The following is a 6,303-nucleotide window of genomic DNA, read 5'->3' as shown; positions in this document are numbered from 1 at the left end:
ACACGCTGCAGAATAGAACTAACACTCTACAGAATAGAACTAACACTGTGTTAGTTCTATTCTGTAGAGTGTTAGTTCTAATCTGCACAGTGTTAGTTCTATTCTGTAGAGTGTTAGTTCTAATCTGCACAGTGTTAGTTCTATTCTGTAGAGTGTTAGTTCTAATCTGCACAGTGTTAGTTCTATTCTGTAGAGTGTTAGTTCTAATCTGCACAGTGTTAGTTCTATTCTGTAGAGTGTTAGTTCTAATCTGCACAGTGTTAGTTCTATTCTGTAGAGTGTTAGTTCTAATCTGCACAGTGTTAGTTCTATTCTGTAGAGTGTTAGTTCTAATCTGCACAGTGTTAGTTCTATTCTGTAGAGTGTTAGTTCTAATCTGCACAGTGTTAGTTCTATTCTGTAGAGTGTTAGTTCTAATCTGCACAGTGTTAGTTCTATTCTGTAGAGTGTTAGTTCTAATCTGCACAGTGTTAGTTCTATTCTGTAGAGTGTTAGTTCTAATCTGCACAGTGTTAGTTCTATTCTGCACAGTGTTAGTTCAAGTCTGTAGCGTGTGATGGCTTGTTAGTTCTATTTTATTACACGTTATATCTAATTTATACCACGTTATATCTAATTTATGTTAGTTCTAATTTAAACCACGTTATAAACCTAATTTATACCATGTTATATCTCATTTATACCAAGTTAGTTCTATTTTATAACAAGTTAGTTCTAAAATTTTAACCAAGTTTGTTCTAATTTATACCATTAGTTCTATTCTGTAGAGTGTTAGTTCTAATCTGCACAGTGTTAGTTCTATTCTGTAGAGTGTTAGTTCTAATCTGCACAGTGTTAGTTCTATTCTGTAGAGTGTTAGTTCTATTCTGCACAGTGTTAGTTCAAGTCTGTAGCGTGTGATGGCTTGTTAGTTCTATTTTATTACACGTTATATCTAATTTATACCACGTTATATCTAATTTGTGTTAGTTTTATTTTATACCAAGTTATAAACCTAATTTATACCACGTTATATCTCATTTATACCACGTTAGATCTAATTTACTAATTTATACCAAGTTAGTTCTATTTTATATCACGTTATAAACCTAATTTATACCACGTTATATCTAATTTATACCACGTTAGCTCTAATTTATACCAAGATAGTTCTATTTTTTACAACGTTATAAACCTAATTTATACCAAGTTAGTTCTATTTTATACAATGTTAGATCTAATTTATACAAAGTTAGTTCTATTTTATACCAAGTTTGTTCTCATTTTATACCAAGTTAGTTCTAATTTATACCAAGTTAGTTCTAATTTATACCAAGTTATTTCTGTTCTGTAGAGTGTTAGTTCTAATCTGCACAGTGTTAGTTCTATTCTGTAGAGTGTTAGTTCTAATCTGCACAGTGTTAGTTCTATTCTGTAGAGTGTTAGTTCTAATCTGCACAGTGTTAGTTCTAATCTGTAGAGTGTTAGTTCTATTCTGCACAGTGTTCGTTCTAATCTGTAGCTTGTGATGGCTTGTTAGTTCTATTTTATTACACGTTATATCTAATTTATACCACGTTATATATCTAATTTATGTTAGTTCTATTTTATGCCAAGTTATAAACCTAATTTATACCACGTTATATCTCATTTTATACCAAGTTATTTCTAATTTATACCAAGTTAGTTCTATTTTATACCACGTTATAAACCTAATTTATACCACGTTAGATCTAATTTATACCAAGTTAGATCTATTTTTTACTACGTTATAAACCTAATTTATACCACGTTAGATCTAATTTATACCACGTTATATCTAATTTGTGTTAGTTCTATTTTATATCACGTTATAAACCTAATTTATACCACGTTATATCTAATTTATACCACGTTAGCTCTAATTTATACCAAGATAGTTCTATTTTTTACAACGTTATAAACCTAATTTATACCAAGTTAGTTCTATTTTATATCACGTTATAAACCTAATTTATACCACGTTATATCTAATTTATACCACGTTAGCTCTAATTTATACCAAGATAGTTCTATTTTTTACAACGTTATAAACCTAATTTATACCAAGTTAGTTCTATTTTATACAATGTTAGATCTAATTTATACAAAGTTAGTTCTATTTTATACCAAGTTTGTTCTCATTTTATACCAAGTTAGTTCTAATTTATACCAAGTTATTTCTGTTCTGTAGAGTGTTAGTTCTAATCTGCACAGTGTTAGTTCTATTCTGTAGAGTGTTAGTTCTAATCTGCACAGTGTTAGTTCTATTCTGTAGAGTGTTAGTTCTAATCTGCACAGTGTTAGTTCTAATCTGTAGAGTGTTAGTTCTATTCTGCACAGTGTTCGTTCTAATCTGTAGCTTGTGATGGCTTGTTAGTTCTATTTTATTACACGTTATATCTAATTTATACCACGTTATATCTAATTTGTGTTAGTTTTATTTTATACCAAGTTATAAACCTAATTTATACCACGTTATATCTCATTTTATACCAAGTTATTTCTAATTTATACCAAGTTAGTTCTATTTTATATCACGTTATAAACCTAATTTATACCACGTTATATCTAATTTATACCACGTTAGCTCTAATTTATACCAAGATAGTTCTATTTTTTACAACGTTATAAACCTAATTTATACCAAGTTAGTTCTATTTTATACAATGTTAGATCTAATTTATACAAAGTTAGTTCTATTTTATACCAAGTTTGTTCTCATTTTATACCAAGTTAGTTCTAATTTATACCAAGTTATTTCTGTTCTGTAGAGTGTTAGTTCTAATCTGCACAGTGTTAGTTCTATTCTGTAGAGTGTTAGTTCTAATCTGCACAGTGTTAGTTCTATTCTGTAGAGTGTTAGTTCTAATCTGCACAGTGTTAGTTCTATTCTGTAGAGTGTTAGTTCTAATCTGCACAGTGTTAGTTCTATTCTGTAGAGTGTTAGTTCTAATCTGCACAGTGTTAGTTCTATTCTGTAGAGTGTTAGTTCTAATCTGCACAGTGTTAGTTCTATTCTGTAGAGTGTTAGTTCTAATCTGCACAGTGTTAGTTCTAATCTGTAGAGTGTTAGTTCTATTCTGCACAGTGTTAGTTCTAATCTGTAGCTTGTGATGGCTTGTTAGTTCTATTTTATTACACGTTATATCTAATTTATACCACGTTATATCTAATTTGTGTTAGTTTTATTTTATACCAAGTTATAAACCTAATTTATACCACGTTATATCTCATTTTATACCAAGTTATTTCTAATTTATACCAAGTTAGTTCTATTTTATATCACGTTATAAACCTAATTTATACCACGTTATATCTAATTTATACCACGTTAGCTCTAATTTATACCAAGATAGTTCTATTTTTTACAACGTTATAAACCTAATTTATACCAAGTTAGTTCTATTTTATACAATGTTAGATCTAATTTATACAAAGTTAGTTCTATTTTATACCAAGTTTGTTCTCATTTTATACCAAGTTAGTTCTAATTTATACCAAGTTATTTCTGTTCTGTAGAGTGTTAGTTCTAATCTGCACAGTGTTAGTTCTATTCTGTAGAGTGTTAGTTCTAATCTGCACAGTGTTAGTTCTATTCTGTAGAGTGTTAGTTCTAATCTGCACAGTGTTAGTTCTATTCTGTAGAGTGTTAGTTCTAATCTGCACAGTGTTAGTTCTATTCTGTAGAGTGTTAGTTCTAATCTGCACAGTGTTAGTTCTATTCTGTAGAGTGTTAGTTCTAATCTGCACAGTGTTAGTTCTATTCTGTAGAGTGTTAGTTCTAATCTGCACAGTGTTAGTTCTATTCTGTAGAGTGTTAGTTCTAATCTGCACAGTGTTAGTTCTGTTCTGTAGAGTGTTAGTTCTAATCTGCACAGTGTTAGTTCTATTCTGTAGAGTGTTAGTTCTAATCTGCACAGTGTTAGTTCTATTCTGTAGAGTGTTAGTTCTAATCTGCACAGTGTTAGTTCTATTCTGTAGAGTGTTAGTTCTATTCTGCACAGTGTTAGTTCAAGTCTGTAGCGTGTGATGGCTTGTTAGTTCTATTTTATTACACGTTATATCTAATTTATACCACGTTATATCTAATTTGTGTTAGTTTTATTTTATACCAAGTTATAAACCTAATTTATACCACGTTATATCTCATTTATACCACGTTAGATCTAATTTACTAATTTATACCAAGTTAGTTCTATTTTATATCACGTTATAAACCTAATTTATACCACGTTATATCTAATTTATACCACGTTAGCTCTAATTTATACCAAGATAGTTCTATTTTTTACAACGTTATAAACCTAATTTATACCAAGTTAGTTCTATTTTATACAATGTTAGATCTAATTTATACAAAGTTAGTTCTATTTTATACCAAGTTTGTTCTCATTTTATACCAAGTTAGTTCTAATTTATACCAAGTTATTTCTGTTCTGTAGAGTGTTAGTTCTAATCTGCACAGTGTTAGTTCTATTCTGTAGAGTGTTAGTTCTAATCTGCACAGTGTTAGTTCTATTCTGTAGAGTGTTAGTTCTAATCTGCACAGTGTTAGTTCTAATCTGTAGAGTGTTAGTTCTATTCTGCACAGTGTTCGTTCTAATCTGTAGCTTGTGATGGCTTGTTAGTTCTATTTTATTACACGTTATATCTAATTTATACCACGTTATATATCTAATTTATGTTAGTTCTATTTTATGCCAAGTTATAAACCTAATTTATACCACGTTATATCTCATTTTATACCAAGTTATTTCTAATTTATACCAAGTTAGTTCTATTTTATACCACGTTATAAACCTAATTTATACCACGTTATAAACCTAATTTATACCACGTTAGATCTAATTTATACCAAGTTAGATCTATTTTTTACTACGTTATAAACCTAATTTATACCACGTTAGATCTAATTTATACCACGTTATATCTAATTTGTGTTAGTTCTATTTTATATCACGTTATAAACCTAATTTATACCACGTTATATCTAATTTATACCACGTTAGCTCTAATTTATACCAAGATAGTTCTATTTTTTACAACGTTATAAACCTAATTTATACCAAGTTAGTTCTATTTTATACAATGTTAGATCTAATTTATACAAAGTTAGTTCTATTTTATACCAAGTTTGTTCTCATTTTATACCAAGTTAGTTCTAATTTATACCAAGTTATTTCTGTTCTGTAGAGTGTTAGTTCTAATCTGCACAGTGTTAGTTCTATTCTGTAGAGTGTTAGTTCTAATCTGCACAGTGTTAGTTCTATTCTGTAGAGTGTTAGTTCTAATCTGCACAGTGTTAGTTCTATTCTGTAGAGTGTTAGTTCTAATCTGCACAGTGTTAGTTCTATTCTGTAGAGTGTTAGTTCTAATCTGCACAGTGTTAGTTCTATTCTGTAGAGTGTTAGTTCTAATCTGCACAGTGTTAGTTCTATTCTGTAGAGTGTTAGTTCTAATCTGCACAGTGTTAGTTCTATTCTGTAGAGTGTTAGTTCTAATCTGCACAGTGTTAGTTCTGTTCTGTAGAGTGTTAGTTCTAATCTGCACAGTGTTAGTTCTATTCTGTAGAGTGTTAGTTCTAATCTGCACAGTGTTAGTTCTATTCTGTAGAGTGTTAGTTCTATTCTGCACAGTGTTAGTTCCGTTCTGTAGAGTGTTAGTTCTAATCTGCACAGTGTTAGTTCTGTTCTGTAGAGTGTTAGTTCTAATCTGCACAGTGTTAGTTCTGTTCTGTAGAGTGTTAGTTCTAATCTGCACAGTGTTAGTTCTATTCTGTAGAGTGTTAGTTCTAATCTGCACAGTGTTAGTTCTATTCTGTAGAGTGTTAGTTCTAATCTGCACAGTGTTAGTTCTGTTCTGTAGAGTGTTAGTTCTAATCTGCATAGTGTTAGTTCTATTCTGTAGCGTGTTATTTTTAATCTGCACAGTGTTAGTTCTATTCTGTAGAGTGTTAGTTCTAATCTGCACAGTGTTAGTTCTGTTCTGTAGAGTGTTAGTTCTATTCTGTAGAGTGTTAGTTCTAATCTGCACAGTGTTAGTTCTGTTCTGTAGAGTGTTAGTTCTAATCTGCACAGTGTTAGTTCTAATCTGTAGAGTGTTAGTTCTATTCTGCACAGTGTTAGTTCTAATCTGTAGCTTGTGATGGCTTGTTAGTTCTATTTTATTACATGTTATATCTAATTTATACCACGTTATATATCTAATTTATGTTAGTTCTATTTTATGCCAAGCTATAAACCTAATTTATACCACGTTATATCTCATTTTATACCAAGTTATTTCTAATTTATACCAAGTTAG

This window comes from Asparagus officinalis, chromosome 3 (genome assembly GCF_001876935.1).
Source record: "Asparagus officinalis chromosome 3, Aspof.V1, whole genome shotgun sequence".
NCBI classification, from domain to species: domain Eukaryota; kingdom Viridiplantae; phylum Streptophyta; class Magnoliopsida; order Asparagales; family Asparagaceae; genus Asparagus; species Asparagus officinalis.
Note: the sequence above shows the minus strand (reverse complement) of the source record.